Source organism: Helicoverpa zea, chromosome 20 (assembly GCF_022581195.2).
Source record: "Helicoverpa zea isolate HzStark_Cry1AcR chromosome 20, ilHelZeax1.1, whole genome shotgun sequence".
NCBI lineage: Eukaryota > Metazoa > Arthropoda > Insecta > Lepidoptera > Noctuidae > Helicoverpa > Helicoverpa zea.
Genome location: NC_061471.1, coordinates 8,130,216 through 8,148,301, shown reverse-complemented (window position 1 = coordinate 8,148,301; position 18,086 = coordinate 8,130,216). Strand labels below are relative to the sequence as shown.

General features: G+C 35.7%; 1 protein-coding gene across 4 annotated transcripts in view; it reads left to right on the top strand.

Annotated features, from left to right (window-relative positions):
* The window catches only part of LOC124640079 (homeobox protein prospero), a 116,709-nt gene that overhangs the window by 10,330 nt on the left and 88,293 nt on the right, over nt 1-18,086 (top strand). For 2 of the 4 annotated variants that reach the window (XM_047177698.1, XM_047177694.1), the window contains exons 1-2: nt 1,734-2,262; nt 12,526-12,594. The gene's annotated coding sequence lies outside the window, so the exon portion shown is untranslated. Of the gene's footprint in view, nt 1-1,733; nt 2,263-12,525; nt 12,595-18,086 lie in introns of those variants that run through there. The other 2 variants (XM_047177697.1, XM_047177696.1) reach the window with 1 other exon arrangement.

Genomic DNA, 18,086 nt, shown 5'->3' with positions numbered 1-18,086 from the left:
TCAGACGGAACAGTTGTGGTCAAATCGTATATTGTATGTAAACAAATTTCAGTGGCAATGTCGATAAACGGAAACATTTAATTTATTTCTTGTTATTCTATTCTTTCCTATAAGAATTTAGGAGGAGACCGAATGTAAAAATTTCTATTTTCAATTTGACTGAAAGATAAAATCGAGTAAAAATATATCTTTTCTTATTTTCTTTTTTGATAGTGCAATCAAACAAGTGAAAAAAAAACAAGTTATAAATTCTAATAAACTATAGAAACAGTATCATAAATTAGATTTTTATAAGCAATCTTAACTTTTCAATTCGCTCCTTGCAAGAAAAAAAATCGACATCTCACATAAATTAAAAATAGAATTAAAAAAAATATACTCGTAAATAAATATTATTTAAATTGGCGTCCGGTCATCGACCTCGCCGGCCCGCGCTCTGATAAAAGAATCATATTAATTCATACTCATTCAGCTGTTTACACTCACTTGCGACAAAAAATTAATATTAAAAATACGTTTCCGAACGTGACGGGGCGTGTTGTTGTGTTTTTTTTTTCAACGAAATCTGTGTACATTATTGGTTTTCCCTTTTTAAATTTCCCGTCAATGAGTCCCACATAATTGAGAGTCGAAGTTTACGTGTGGCCTTTATTTTTGGGAGTGTAGTATTTTTTTTTTTGGAAGTGGAGTTTTTTTTCTCTGTGAGTAGGCTTTTTTTTCAAAAGTTTTAAATGTTAATGCATGATTTTCATGATCACGATCATTGATGTGTGATACATAATTTTTGATTCCCACACTCAAAATCCTAACTTGTTTTATAAATGTAATAGCTGACTATTTTTCAATGTGAGGGCTGATCTCAACAGAATTTGACTTAGAAAATGTTTCTAGTTGTTATGTTCGCTTTGTTAAGCGACCTGAAACCGGTTATAAATAAGGGTGAGAGGAAATAAATTCTAAAACTCTGTCTATGAATTTTCGATTAAATTGACAACGTTTAGAAACCAAAAGCTTCGAAATGCATTTCTATTCACCATTTCGTTCTAAACATTAGCAGTTAATCAGAACTCGAGTCATTGTCTTAAAATCGATCAGCACTCGACACACGAGTGTCAAACAAAAAAACTGTGACGTCACTCACTCCACCATAATGCATTAAAAAGTACAATCGCTGAATACGTATCTCTCATTGATATTGTCGGGTGCCGATTACCGGGGATTTTTTGCGAATGATTGAATTTTATTTACAATTAACCCGGCCTCGGCATCGACGAAAGCGAGAGTGACGATTAAATGCCATTTAAAAATAAAACAGCCGCCGCCATAACATTGGGAAGCCGATAATTTATACGCGCGTATACATCGCGACTGTTGACAGATCACATCTCAACTATTGCCATTCTAACGCGGTTTGTGCACACTGTGTGGTGCTATAACTGGGTAAATTGTATCTGTGTACTGAAATGAAGGGTTTAGTCACAGACATGAGTACTACGCAGAAAAAAATACAAGGCGTAGACAAAACGTCTTAGCCATAAGAAACCGCCCAAATCGTAAGTCGCTGGGGGAGCGCGGGCGGCGCGGGCCCGCCTAATTTGTCTTAGGCGGAAAAATCGCGCGGCGATTACAAGTGGCTCGTAACGAAGTCGGGCCCGGGGCGGGCGGGGGAGGGCGGCGGGCGCGGGGTGGGGGGCGTGCGAGCTTGGGGTGGCGGCGCGGCCGGCCGCGGATACGTCTCAGTCGTCCGTCTGGAGTCGCGCCGGCCGGCCGGGCCGCGCGGCGTAATACACGTTCCTCGTGCTCTTGTGATTATAAATTTTAATAATACAAAATTCCAAAAAAGTAATAATTAAAAAAAATTAACCGCGTCTAATCGAAAATATTTTTAGGCTAAAATCTCCTCGACCCTCACTTTTTTGACCTAAACTGTTGGCAGTGGAAAAAAGTTTTTTGCGAAATTTTTAATATTTACGTCGGTTACATTTGTAAAGAGATTAAAACTTTTGGCCGTTGATGAGAATATTTTTATTTAAAATTTATTTTTCTTAACTAACGAGCGATCTCGAGTGCGCGATTGATGAGTACATAATAATTAATGTTAAGCGTTATATTAATATTAAGTAATAGTAATTGATCTAAACTATTGACTGCCACAAATATCGTCTGCTGTACTAAGTTATTATATTTGGACTATACTTGTGGTTTACTCGGACGTACAAACTTTTTGTGATTCGATATCAAGAACTCTTCTCCCGGACCAAGGTTGTGAATTATATCAAACATATTGTAGCGCTAGTGATTTTTGTGAATTTTTCACTTTTTTGTGGAAGCTTTGTTTTCTTTTGTTTTTTTTTTTTTTTTTCAAAAAAAATGTTGTAAACAGCAAAGTAAATGGCAGTATCCAACATGAGATAATTCATACTGTGTTTTTTATGTATTCTTTTTTATTTTGTATTTTTTACGTTTTGTAGACGCTCTGTATTTTTCGGCGTCCTCCGACGGGACGGCCCGTTTGATCCTATGATTGAAAATGAAAACATTTTCCTACTGGACTCCGAAATAAATACAATTTTATGTTCATTATTTCTGCCAGTAATTTTTTTGTATTTTTAAGACGATTCCATAAAAAGTATTTTTTTTTTCTTTTCTTTTGTTACTCGTTGAAAACAAACACTGTTCATTCAAATTTTATCATAGCTGTTTAGAAAAACTTTTTATGGAAATGTTTTTTTTTTCTTAGACTTTAGACCATGTAGCATTTTTATTTCTGTTGTTTTTTGCCATTTTAGTACCTAAGGTTTTTTAGGTTTTTTCTTAGTTTGTTATTTTTTATTTACAATAAACATTTTTTTGTTTTTGCTTGTGTATTTTTTTATTTTGTCTTACTTTGAGGAAAAGGTAAGTGACGACATCCCGTCGCTGAGACGTTCCTTATGTTTTGGTATTTACAAGTAGATTGCTTAGATGTCCGTGTTTTAGATTTATACTTAAACTAGACTTTTTCAATTTTTTTTACCAAAGAACCTTTTTTTGGTGTATCCGTAACTTTCCTTAAACTGTCGTGTCTGTCCATGTTTTAGTAGAACCTTTACAAAATAGCGTTTTTAGTAAAATATTTTACTTTTACGAAACGTATTTGAGATCAAAAACATCTCAGCCGTGAAATTATTTTCGCGATTCAACAGATCAACTTTTTGTCAGACAAAATGACTATCAATACTTTTTCGCTAACATTGCCATCCTAATAATCGTGAATTCGTAAAGCAGTTATTAGTGAACATATTTAATCTATTTTTCTATACGAGTAATTTCTTTCATAAACGAATATCTAAATTACCATAGACTTAGAATGGGACGCATAGTAACAGCCCAACGTATGGACAATGGAACAATAGGACAATATTTCAAAAGGGAATAACCTGTTTTTTTAAAACGGGTTTTTTACTCATCCCTATTTTTTCTTGAGGTCACATCAACCGTAATATAAGCTTTTTTTGATTAATTAGGTTTTCCATAGCTTAAGTATTCTGTGAGTTAGAAAAAAGGAGGTAAAACGGGTTTGCTATATTTTTCGTCGCACAATTTGGATATGAATAAATAGAAAATATAAGATTTTTTGTGTAGAAGCTTCTTTAATTTTTTTTTTTAAGTAGGATATCCCGAAAGCAAATACTTCATGCTACATCGAATAGGATACCTTATAAGATAAATACCCATTCTCTATAATATATGTGCATGTTTGTTAGCAGCGTTTTACCTGAAATAAAACGCATATTAAATACTTACCTTATTTGAAGCTTACTAGTTTGAGATAGGCACCTACGTGTTTTCCGCTTTTATCTCTGTCCTTTTCTACCCCATATCTTGCATCTCTCTCGCACACCGACCAGTTTCACTACCCACCAGGCAGGAGGCGACGAGTGTTCTCGGCGGCCACAGTTCGTCATTGAGTCGAAAACACCAGGCAGAAATTAAAATGTAAGCTTCAAATAAGGTAAGTATTTAATATGCGTTTTATTTCAGGTAAAACGCTGCTATTAAATTCTTGACCGTTATTTGAAGCTTACTAGTTTGAGACGTGTTTGTTATCGCCTGGTGGAAGTGGACGCCAATGTGAGCAAAAGCACAATGAAATTGTGTATGTAAATAGGTACTTAGGTACACGAGTAATCACATGTAAGTATGTGTATTGCGTCCTGGAATACTAATGTAATCAAAGTTAACTGGTACTGGTACTCAGCTACATCCTGTTAGACTGGAAGCCGACCCCAACATAGTTGGGAAAGGGGCTCGAAGGATGAGTAATAAAAATTAAAAAAGAGATGCAAGAACAAAAGCAAAAATTGATTTCATTTTCTAATAGTAATTAACAAAAACATTGCGATACTTCTTAATAACAATAGTAACAAAAATATAGACATTAATCAGCTGGATTAATTAAATAATCGAGATAACTTGCTACTTCTATTTAGTGGGTATCTTTCCCTTCTGTAAAAATGGGCAAATGTATTGCCTGATCGCCAATTACCCTTTGCTAATATATCGTCCAAAGGTATATTGTCAATACAGATTTTGACGCTACCGCCGAGTGGAAGCTTCCTGGGGTTGTAGTTATTCCTGCCTCTTTTAACAATGTCTTAATCCACCCGCATCATCGTTCGGGTGCCTGCCTTTGGTTGGCCTCTAACGGATATAAATAAATTTAAGGAATTAGCCGATGTCCGTCTATCTTCTAACAAGGCTTTAGTCTTTCTGACCCAATACACTGGACTTAGATTTATATTTTCCTGATTATCCATCAAACAACAACCCGACTGCCTATGACTAGAACTGTCGGTCTTAGAGCCAAAGACTGGCCATAAGATTAAATTATCTTTGTTGTTTTTGAAATGTTCTGGGTCTATTGCAAGCAAGGAAAGATCATGGACTCGCCTTTCCGAAACAAGCTAGCAAAAGAAAGAGCAGCAGTGTGCCTGGAAGTTGCAAATGGATTATTCTCGTCTACGTTTACTGCACTTAAGTAGGTTACCAATTGGTCAATATTCCAGATGGACGGCTTCCCGGGGAACAGGTTTGCTCAGCGCTATTGATTTTAAAATGTGTCCGACTAGAACGTGTGAACCTAGCTCTAGAGTGGTTTCTGCATTGCATAGTGTAGCTATAACTGACTTGTGTAATAAAATAGTATTGTATGCTAGTTTATTTACTATGTGTAAGTCCGCTAAAAATTGGGTAAGTATAGGTCCAAATAGGGATTCAAGGATTCATAGGATCCAATTTCATACTTTTCGCCCCAATTTAACCATCGACTCCAAGCTGATTGATAAGTGTTGCGTGTGGATTGAAGAAGACTTCAGTCGGAGAGACTCATTGTCCCTCCCCCCCCCATTTCCTTGACCTTGGCAGGGGGTATCCCCGTTGCTGTGTCTATCGGTTTCTGCTCGAGGTTCATCAGTGTGTAGGGTACTGCTAATGATCGGGACTTCAAATCTGCTCGCCAAAATACCTGGTGCCACCGAAGGAACTACTATGAGATTAACTCCCGTTCCTGAATTGAGATGACTGAGGACCTACGGTATAAGGTAAGGTGGCGGTAATACCCATGCTAGCGGGTAAGTCAAAACTTGAGAAAAATGCATCGTGGAACCCCGCTTTCGGGTCCTTCAGATCTAGGGGCACGTAGTACACAACTATGTGTCCCTGGGCTCGCTTCGAGGCAAATAGGTCCACTGCTGATACAAGATGCCACTCCGGTGGAGGTTTGTGTCGGGAGAGATGGTCTGCCTGACTGTTGAATAGGGCTGGTATATGATTCACGACGTGATAGATTTGATACAGCTCAAGATAACTGAATACTCTGTACGTCAAGTTCGGTAGGCTCCTTGATCGGGTGCCACCTTGATTTCTTAGATATGACACCACAGTCCCATTTCTGCATTGAAAAATGGCTGTTGATCTCTTTAGCAACTTGCCGTGATTTTCCAGTTAATACTGCAAGCATCTCTTTCAGATCGCAGTGAAAGCCTTTTTCTCTCTCGTTCCATGAACCCATTACGGGAGTTCCGTTCAGTTGTGCCCCCATCCTACATCGGAGGCGTCCGTGGTTATAAGGTGACAGGGAAGTGGCGAATGAATATCCAAGGTTTGGTGGCAGCTGACCAGCCACCACTTTAGATCTGCTAAGGTATCTGCTGGTAGGTTCAACATTGCTATACTCCATTCACCGAGCCGTGAGCCCACAATGTAACCAAAGAATGACACTTTTTCAAAATGGTGGGTATAACCCGACCGATGACAAAAACGTCACATTTTTATGTAAAATGTTCTTAGTATCTGTGGTCTTCAATTAAGTAGGGTTCTATGTATGACAGTCAAGACTTCTATATAGGTTCATTTTAAATGTAAACGATTTACTACATATTTCATTAAAATTAAGAAAATAATTTACGGCATTTATTATACATATTTGATTTCAATTAAGTTTGAAAAGATTGCATAAGTTCCACAGACATCGTTCTAAAATATCATTTCTAATGTTGTCAGTATATTACTTTCGTAGTTATTTTTATAAAATATGATCATTACTTCAATCGTGACTTATAAGAACCCTTTTTATGGTTTGTTCACCGTTTGGCTCACGGTTCCATGAATAGGGTAGGTATAGATTGCTGTTCAACACTGCATTGAGGAAAGTGAGGAGAGCCCGGTAATGCAGTCTGCCGTATGGAACAACGAAAACTTGCGAAGTTTAAAAGTCCTATCAAGCTATGCAGGTCTTCTAAGTTTGTCGTGCTGTTTGTCACGTAGTGCGTTTTGTCATTATCTTGTTGATAATGCTTGCGATTTATTCACTTGCCATCCAAAACATGGTGCAAATGATCCCAAAGTAGGCAAATATATCTTGGTGAGCCACCAGAAAATCGAGATACACAATTATAAGTAACCCTTGAGTTTTCAAAGTTTGAGCCACCCAAATTGGTCACTGTGGCGAAGGTCTTGGGTGCCGTGCTTAAGCCAAATGGTAGGCACGTAATCTGAAGCAGTCTTCTTCTGTATACTAGTCGAAGAACATATCTGTGACCTTCGGCTACCGGAAGGTAGAAGTAAGCCTGGGCGAGATCCACTTGCACAGCCATTCGTCTTTCTGAAGAAACTCTAGCACCCGAAAAACATTTATTAAACTGAAGGGTTCCGTAATTATGAACTTGTTGAGAACCTTGAGATTGAGTATTGGACGGTTCTTTCCGTCGCCTTTTGGGCACAAGAAACATATTGGAAAGAAAGCTGGCAGAATTTGCAGCTATCAATAGAACTTTTTGTTTTATCATTTGGGATATGACGACATCCATCTCTTTGGACTCTCTGGTCAAATCTGGCATTATCTATCAAAGGTGGCTTTTGGCCAATGGTATGCGATACCCAGTTATTATTTTTAACAAGAAAGGCGGAGCTCCCATTTCTTTCCATTGGTCCTGATATAATGTTAGGCAACCCGCCTGGAAAGTCATAACTTACGTGCCTTGTTGGACGCATCAAAGTCCGCCTGCGGTCCTGGACGCTTTCTGTTTCCTCTGTTGGACATGGTTCCTATTGTAATTTACTCGTGATATCTTACCGCATCCGTATTTGCTTTATAAGTCACTCATTCTGAAAACAAATTACTGAAAAAAAAAAAAAGTACACGGAAGAAACTCGTGACAAAAAAAGGGGTAGATGTACAAAATATTAACACTTGATTTCGCAAAATCGAATATCGAACGGTAAAACCGTTAACAAATTGTATAAAATATTATAAACTCACCTGTGTTCTGCGAGAGCACTGAGTTTATTTTTCAACGAAATACTACAGCGGTTGGTTAGACCAACCTTCTCGGGCGGAAAACAAGACGCCAATGACGAACTGTGGCCGCCGAGAACACTCGTCGCCTCCTGCCTGGTGGGTAGTGAAACTGGTCGGTGTGCGAGAGAGATGCAAGATATGGGGTAGAAAAGGACAGAGATAAAAGCGGAAAACACGTAGGTGCCTATCTCAAACTAGTAAGCTTCAAATAACGGTCAAGAATTTAATACTATATTTTACGCAAAAATACCTGAATGGATTTTCATGAAACTATACTGCTATATAGATAATAAAAAAGAATAACACGTAGCTACTTTTTAACCAGGCGTGGAATGTAGTTCCTCTGGGTAGCTAACGGAACAGAGCTAGTGATTGATATTTCAGAAACCTACTAAATCTACTCATTGGTACGAAATATCAATAATTCAGACATGTAAATTCAAATTTGGTTTTACAAAAAATAATTGGGATATAGAATAGAATTCTTTTTTATATAATAATACGATAAAAAGAAGGAGGCCTGAAGACTTCCTTTTATAAAACGAACTTTGCATGAAATAGAAACATGACATATATACACCGATCCTATTTGAAAAATATTTTCAGTTTTAGATACCATATTTATCGAAGAATAGATAAATATGGAATAGATAGATACTTTTAATCTTGGCCCGATAAGCAGTTCCCTCGGGACTCGGGTGAAGTCACGAGAAAAAGTTGCCTATGAGTACTACTAATGCCATTTTGATCAAACATAACATAACGTAAGGAACGATAAGATGTTGATATTTGGTTCCTTGATTCACTTAGGATGGGAAATTCTTCGTAGCTTTTAGATATTATCAGAGAGCTACATCATCTTTTCTGCTCACGTAAAAATAATACGGTGCGTCACAATAACCTACAGGGAGTAAACCTCCGAAAGATTTCAGCTGTTTCTTGTTCTTTTCGAATCTTCACTAACACGAAAGATTTTAAATGCAAGAGTTACTCCGTCTATATCAAATCAAATCATCTCTATTTTCAGGCATCAATGGCCCGTAGATAAATACCTTAAAACTAGCATACATTATGTAATACAAAATTGTTAGTAAATAAAAACTTAAAACTATGTTACCTGTAGCTATATTAACTATGTTAAATTAAAAATATTCTTTCAAGGAAAAGCTACTGAACCAATTGAAATGGTAAAGCCTCAAAAAGCACATAGGCTGTCTTGTATATGAGTCCGCGAAGTAATCCCTCTAGGACTTCAAATTACATCGTAAGAATTGACCCATTCCTGAAAATAAAAATTTTTCGCCAGCCGTTGGGGTACCTATTTATTTATAGGACAAGTCAGCTTACTTCGATTACCGTATCACTGGTTTTAAATTCATTTCCCTCGTATATCTTGCAAAAATCCAAAAGCAACTTAGCAGTTTCAATACCTTAGCTTTTAGAAACAATAAAGCGACCCCTATCAGATACGTCACTAACTAAACAGCGATGATAGTATCTAACCATAAGGGTCCCCTTTGTAGAGCTTTTATACAAAATCATAGATGGCGTTAGTAGAACCGTCGCACGCGCAAGACTATAGCGCGCTACTGCAGTGTGTTTGTAGATGGCGCTATAAGTTCTGAATATTGTAAAAACTTGAACATTATCACGATATGCGCTATCCGCATTGCTTATCTCTAAAAAAGTGAAAGATTGTTTGTTTTCACAATCGTATTTAACTAAATTAGTAATTTTTCAATCAAAATTGTTAAAGAGTTATTCTTTGAACAAATATCTCTGCCAGCAGTAACAAGACTTTTTAAGTACAAGCAAAAATATAATTTATTTAAATACATTTCTAAAAAATGTATTTTTCACTATTGGCATCTACTTATTAGTCAAAAACTGGACGCCAATTCATTTCACATTTGAGTCAACAGATGGTAGCACATAACCGCCCCTAAAAAGTACGCAACGCCATCTATGATTCAAATTGGAAAACGACATGCACATTACTTCTCATATTGAGTAATAGATGGCGTTAGTAGCACACACATGTTATATAAGTAAAATTAGCGAGATAATATTTTTAATGCTTTCGTAGAGTTGTGGTTTTCACATAGGTATGAGCGACAGGTATGTTAGTTATCTGTGTTTTACAAATATATGTTTTGAGTATATAAGTTAGTTAGTTAGCTAGCTAGCATATTAGTGTATGTATGCGACGGTAAAGAGACTTGGCAAATCGTACTTTCTTCTGATTAGAAATTAAACTGTGACCGCCTCTTATACTTTAGCAAAATCCCGAACTGTTTGCTACTTTTAAATGTTAATTACATGCTTATTATATTTAACTTAGTTTTTATTCATTTTAACAACAAATATGAAAGCTAACTTAACTTAAACATGTTACACAAATAGAAACTTCGTCACGGTATTTGACATTTCAGTAGGCGTGTTAACCCAATAGGAGGAGTTTCTAAACTTCTAAGAAAGTGGGCGGGGCAAGACGTAGGCGGGACTTGTCTACTATTGGCTGAGAAACTAGTTGACATACCTATTGATATTCCAGAGTGGTCAGTTGGTCAGTCGTGTTCCAATAAATATTTGATGTATCGGAGAAATGGGACATCGGTTTTGTAAGATATAAATAGCTGTGAAGACTGGTTTGTGTTTCTATGTCGTCACAAGATTATTTTAGTTGAAAATGGTTAACATATTGGTTCATTATAGTTAGGTAATCTTGAAAAAGTTAATATATACAGTACGGTAGTTTACCTCTATATTTATTTATTTATGTATTTATTTATTTAGTACACTATGGAGAACTTACAGCTAAACAAAAACAAAATAAAAAAGGAAGTCATAGTCGATAGAGAGCCAATTAAAAGTCCTCGCTTATAATAACAGCCTAGCAATAACGTGATCACACATCAGTGCAACTTTTTAGAGATAATAATATATAAAAAAAACAATAGCATTTTTAAACACAAAGAGAAAGAAAGAAAGGTAGATCTAAATTTCAAAATAATAAACTAAATTTGGGATACTAAACTACTTGAAGAACTTAAGGCTCAACGACCTTCTGGCTATATATAGATAACTGTACTTGTATAAATCTTGCAGTTTTGCGTAAGTAACTTGTGTGTGATATTGGCGAAGAAAACATAGCTAATATTTGTACCTAGTAAATAGTTATATAACAACTATAGCTACAGTTAGTATTGTTGTTAAGAAAAACCAAACCTACCTCTAGTCCAAAAGTAATACAATGTTTATACAAAATATTCAAATATACCTATCAACACGTCTGAATAGCTGGACTGATCCAAGTTCACGTGAAAACTACTACCTATAAGTTTATGCCACGGCGATGTCTGTTACATAAACTTACCTATATCCATTTTATCCAAATAAGCAAATTTAAGCCAATAGGTATCCTAGTACAATGAGTTCCAGGTATTAGAAATGAACATAAACTGTTGATTCTGTCAAAGGATTTAGTTCTTAGAAATTATTACCTACTGTTATAGTTCGGCCATTCAGAGAATGCGTTCCTGACACGTCGCGATTGAACTGACGACGTAACTTTGCAATGGCGTTGCAGTTACGATAAAAATATTTTTGCTGGTTGTTTACCGTTTTAACAATTGAGGAGCATTAAAACAACATTATTATATCAATAATCAATGAATGTAGTTACGTCGTCAGTTCAATCGCGACGTGTCAGGAACGCATTCTCTGAATGGCCGAACTATAGTGATAATCTTGTTTGTTTGACTGCAAGTAAAATGGCGCCTTAAAGCTATTCTTTTGTTTATTTATGTACTCATGCAAAGTCGAATAAACAATAAATAAAAAATCGTTCAAAACAGATTTCAGCAAAAAAAACATACAAATTAAAAATTAAAGAAAAAAATTACAGGTTAAAAATACATACATTTTTTTTGATTCTGTACCCATTTAAAATTAATATCAATCATTCGGCAATTAATTTAATTGCATACAAGTAAATAGAGATGGCGTTACTTTCACAATTATAATAAACTTAAAACGAAACTAAAAAAGTTTTTCTTTTCCACGAAATTGTTTTTCAATAAACATTTTAGTGGCAATAATCACAAAAATGTTTTTAAATACAAGATATTTCGTCATCATATAAGTAACACAGCAACATAAAAATTGACCTACAATTCTGCTGTCACCCAAATACCAGCCCACCTCTACAGGGCGTAATACCAAGGCCTCATAAGAAACGAGGCGTGTCGCGAGGAGCCGCGCGGGGGTGCGGCGGGGCGGGGGGCGTGCACAAGACGTTGGTAGGCGGGGCCTAAGTTTACACTAACTTGGATCTTAGAAGACGAATGAGGTTAAAGTGGCTACGAGAATAGATCGTAGATATCCAATTGTTGTCTTGTGTGCTACGATTGGGCTACGCCGTAGCGGTGAGAAATGTCGTAGCGCAACGAAGATTTTATTTAGTAGTACATTTTAGTAAAATGTATTTCTTCAAGTAATTGGCTTAATACAGCCAATGGTTTTTATTAGCAGTATTTACTAATTTCTAGGCATTTGACCACATAAATACCTACCCATAGATATTCTCTTCTTTTTATAAGTACACTGCACTATTCTTTCTACAACTACCCCAGTTTTATTTGGATTATTTGTTTAATTAACTCTTATAATCTCTTCTATTTCAGACTTCTTTACCATCTACACCTAAGCAGAACATCTGACACCCTTGCGTGACATCTTTACCCATATTTTAGGTAAGTCTTTTAAAAACACAAATATTTAGACAATAATGTGTATCTGTCTCTCTGTTCGCGATAAACTAGAAAAATACTGCACTGATGATCATGCGGTTATCACCAATAGATGGGAGTAATTAATCAGGAAGCTTAAAGTTATGAAAACCGTTATATCCAAGAAATATTTGGAAGACTCTTTTCACCAGATTTTTTTTCTTTTGCCTTCAAAACTCAACCATACAGAAAGCTCACTTTCAAGCCCAGACAATCGCCTTACTTTACTCAAGTGCTGAAAACAGTCACACGGCAAAGCAGTTTCTCACAACAGAACCACTAACAGTATTAAACCTACACACGTACAATCATTACTTAGAATGCGATCTTTTTCAACGAAAGGCTGAATGGACCCAACCCTTGACGTTTAAAAAAAAAAAGAAAACTCACGCATCGCGTTCCATTGTACGTTGACACGAAGGTAGATCTCATTAGAGAAACACCCCGATCTGATGGCGCGAATCTTCGAGTCATTACGTGGAACGGAGCGGTGTGGCGGACATTTTTATTTTTATTTATTTTAATGTGTTTCGCGCGCTTTTTTTATTGAATGTGGGTCATGTATTGTAAGTTCTAAGGTATGTTTGGTGACTAAAATATTTGTAGGTTTTCTTGTCATATAATACGTGATATTTGCAAATGCACGAGCTCTTACATTCTAATATTCATATTCTTCATCAAACAAACTTGTTATTTGCTAATGCAATACGCCCGATAAAAAGAAGTCTATACTGTAGTACTTCGTAGTAAATGAGCAATATGTTTTACTGAAAATGTGTGTTAAAACGATGTATAGTAGTAGGCACCTGCCTATTATTTACATACATCGTTTCAGTTTCAGATATTAGCGCTTTCAAATAAACAAACTTTTTAGCTTTATAATATAAGTATATAGATACCAAACCAATTCACATTTTCCAAAGTACATATCTTTACCCCAAAAAATACCCACTAACAAAAAGTATATAAACCAAAAATACCTCATCCCCCAATTACAATAGGTACCAGGACGGCATAAAAAAGAGACAGTCTACCACAAACGCTGAGCAGGAACTAAGAGCATCTCCATTAGACTGGAGAGAACGGCTGTACTTAAGATAGCAGTCGAGTGTTATGGTGCAGCCGGGTAAAGGAGGTATTACTGCCAGGAGTCTTCATTATCTGTGGAAAGAAATGAAGGGGGTGTTGGGAGCGATTTTCTAGAAATTATTATTGAAATATAGTGATGAAAGTTTTATCGGAACGAGTGGTAAAAGTATCTGGAAAATTTTTGTCATTCTACTACATTTTGTTAGCAAATAACCGATTGGTAGGTAATATAATGTATCACACTTCTACATAGTCTAAACATTATACATAGTCTAGTCATGGAAAGGTATTACAGTAGAATTGAATATTAATATGTTCATGAATAGCTGTCGATACATATTTTACATAAAGACTCATTCACTTACCTACGTTAATTTGTTTAAAATTACTTATCATTTTAACCAAGAAACAATGAAAATTACAACTATTTACTCAAAAGAAAAGCCCCCATTATATTAAGGCAGCGAAACAAAGCTAACATTATTAAAACTATTCAAGAAATTCGCGTAAGGGCGCGCACACATGAGCTTGCGATTTGCGACAAAAGACGCGACGACACAATGAACTAAGTTGCCGCAAGTCGCAAATTGCTCGCGAGACGCGTTCAAATTGAATGTCGAGGTGTGATGATGGAAACATAGGGGGAAGAAAAACAGGCGGGCACGCGGACAAAATTTTTTTGAGGTGAAAATACTTAGAATATTTTTTGGAAGTTATTTTACAAAAAAAACTATTCAGTGTTGTTTTATTAAGAATTTTATCGAAGTATCAATGTGACCGCTGAAACTGAGTACCTACTATTGGTCATTCGCTTTACATCTAACAATGTGTCCGAACAATCAGTAAGATTCTGACAAAAAACCATACATATCATGAACGTTTCAGCACATTACTTCAAGACTTACTTGTCAGCATCTGACAAAAAACAATATTTAAAAACAAAAAAATACTGCTCCGAAAATCGACCTATCCTTCATCTTCACCACACACCCAAAAACTACACCACGAACCTCAAAAAGTCTTCTCCAAAACCCCTTGCAACACTACCCCATCTTCTCCAACAGGCCTGTTCCCACTATACCCCCGTAGACACCACAAGCACACATTTACACGGTACCTTGAGTACCAACGAGTCTCGCGCCAACGCCCACACATAGCGGGTTAAGAATTCCAAAGTTCTCACATTAAGCCGACGCGATAAAAAGTAATTATACCGTCTTTAGAAGTCTCGTGGATGGCTTTGTTTGATAGTTTATGAACTATTGTGTTGAGGATAATGTTTTGGCGATGATTTTGTTGGTTAGATTCATTAATTATAATGTTAAGAAGTAATGCTAGGTCAAAGTATGACAAGAATGTACTTAAATATTCACAGTCACGTCACTGAAAGATTTTTTAAGCAATGTCTGATTAAGAGAATATAAATTCTATATACTAAAGGTCAAGAAGTAGGTAGAGGAACTGCAGCATATTTGGAATACTGCAGGTAACTTGGAATACTTCGATATCTAAATATATATAAACGCCATCTGAGTTTTTATGCCGTAAACATAACGTCAAACGATACACAAAGCCATACAGCATTAAAAACAGGACGCTATCTTGACATTTCGGCTACCAGCCCCCAGCGAACGAGAAGCCTGATTTGAAAACTTTTTCGGTAAGAATGCAATCAGTGGTAATCATTTGCTGTAATACTCTAAATCTTTATTGTAATTATTTTAATTGCGGAGTGACCTTGTTAGTTTAAGATATTACTATGATTTTGTGAATATTTCTAGAATTAAAAATTTGACATGCAACTTTAAGTTAAGTTGGCGTGTTGTTAATTTGGAATACCGTGTTTTTTTTGCTTTTCAGTTTTTTGGGAGTCGGTTTTATTTTTTTGTAAAAGTTTCTTTTTTTGTAAAGAGCCAATGACTATAAAACATTTAGAATTCTATTAGTTTCTAAGAAAAAGTGTTAGCAATTTTCAAAGAAAAAAAAATGAATATAATTTGGAATACTATATTCCAAATTATCTGCACCCTAAGTCAAATCACGTTTTTGGAGTATTTTTAGTTTGATAGGCATTTTGATAATATATCTGGTATTTTTTATATTTGATTGTTCTCATTATTAAAGTTTAATATTTTGACAATAATTTAATGTATTTTTTATTGAGCTATCCCGTTTCTCCTTCAATTTATTTTCAAAAAACAAACTGGTATTCCAAATATGCTTCACTTCCTCTAGTAATTAAAGTAGGGGTTGATCTTTGTTTGTCGCTATGCAAGTAGGTATATACCATCGTAAAATTCTAAGCCTAATTCTTTTGGAATCCGCCGTACGAAGACGTAAATGCGTCAAAAAACTCACTATCTTCCACAGCTATAACATCAGTACCTAATCTTTAAATACCAACCAATAACTATTCATATTAAATCAATCCACACACATCTTAAATCTACACTATAAAAACAGTACTTGAATTCCTCCATATTCCATTGGCGCGCATTCCGTGACGGGCCGCCATTGGCCAACGCACTTCCGTTTCCTGAAGTCACGGCAAATTACTCTTCAAAGGTTGGTACACCTGTATATAAGGATGTATGAATTTCATTAACATAATTGAACTTAATTATAGGCACGCTTGTTAATGGAAATGGTGAGAACTAAATATATGAAAATTCTGTGTATACTGATATGTGCCTACTGATTTTGTCCCGGTTTTATTCGCCTCTCAAATCAGATAATACATTTTTTACCTCTAAGTTTTACCTAAAACCGTTTAACAGTTTCTACGTTACTTTAAATATTTGCGTAAATTGACCGCAGAAAATTAGAAACCTAGTCAAAACAACAATGACCTGACAGTATTTACATAAAGGTGTAGATTCTTGAATGACATAGTTAATTTATTTAACCTTCTTTTTACCACAAAAACGATTACTTAATATTTTCTTTAAAATATTTGCTATCAATCTATCAATATTAAAAACCATCAAAATCAATCCCCACTAAATAAAATTACGGCCAACTTCAAAAGTATCTAAACCCACACTGCACCATGTCCACTTCTAACAAATATTATTATTTTCTTTCACGTACATTTTCCCCTTATACTTGGACAATGGGGCAACATTGCAAGCCCAGGTGGGGTGGCAGATGTGACTTACTTGCGCGCGCGCAGCTAAAGCATGCAAATGAATGCACCATGTTTGTAAATGTGTATTTAAATTTTGTAGCAAGTGAGGTATTTAATTGTAGTTTTGTGATGTTTAAGATGGCTTATTTGTATAAGAAAGAAATATTAACTGACCTATTTTAATTTTACATTATGGTCAGAATTATTTAATTCAAGGTATGGTTACATTGTCTTTATCTTTCAGTAGATTCCACAATTTTCATTGCAGTAAAAGAGTTGAAGTTTCAAAAACTAACATTATATTTGCCTCTTGTCAAGTTGCAAAGTTGCCATGTTGCGAAAGCAAGCAAAAAAATCTGCACAAGAAACAGTACAACTACCGAAAAGAGATATAAAAATAGGAAATAAAACCGCTCATTATATTAAACCTAAATGAGAAATTATCCCATTGCAAACCAATTGGAATACACATCTTTGTTAGGGGCTAAAAAATATTCCTACATTTGAAGGGGAGTCGCGTGCCAGGTGTATCGTAGCCCCTACCATCCGCGATATAATAATAAGTACTTATTATCACAGCTCCTTATTATTTCTTTTATTTCTTGTTTTAATTGTCCCCGACTTGGCGTTTGGTCCTTTTGTTTGCGTTTAATGGCGCATTGTTTGTTGGTCCTTTTAGCGTACGCGTGCCGTAAGATAGTCTCCGCTCGTTGTTTCTTTTTTTTAATGTTTGAATTATTTAATTTTTGGTTGATTTGTTTTGCCTTTTTTTGTCTTTGTAGAGAAGTTTTATACGGTATCCAAATACCTATGTACTATGTTTAACGTACGTAGTCAAATTCTGAATTGATACTTGCTCCAGATTGACTGTAGATACAAATTTTTTCTTGGTAAAATATCCTTCTTCTATACGACAGACGTCACACTAATGTTATAATATAAAGCTGAAAGTTTTTATTTCTCGTGAATGTTAGTTAATATCTCACGCAAACTCACAGACATATAGGTAAAATACTTATAGGCAAATTATTGGCGTGCAAGAAATTGATGGGGTAAAATCAAGGGCAATAGCTAGTTCTATCTAATTAAAACGCCCATTGGAAGTATGAAGATTCCTCCAAGTTAGATTAAAGGGATGCCTCAGTGACCGCCGATCACACAAGATTGGGGGACTATCACATATTTGGGGACGAACTTGTAATTGATTTTAGAACGAAGTTTGGTTGCTAATAGGGTTCTT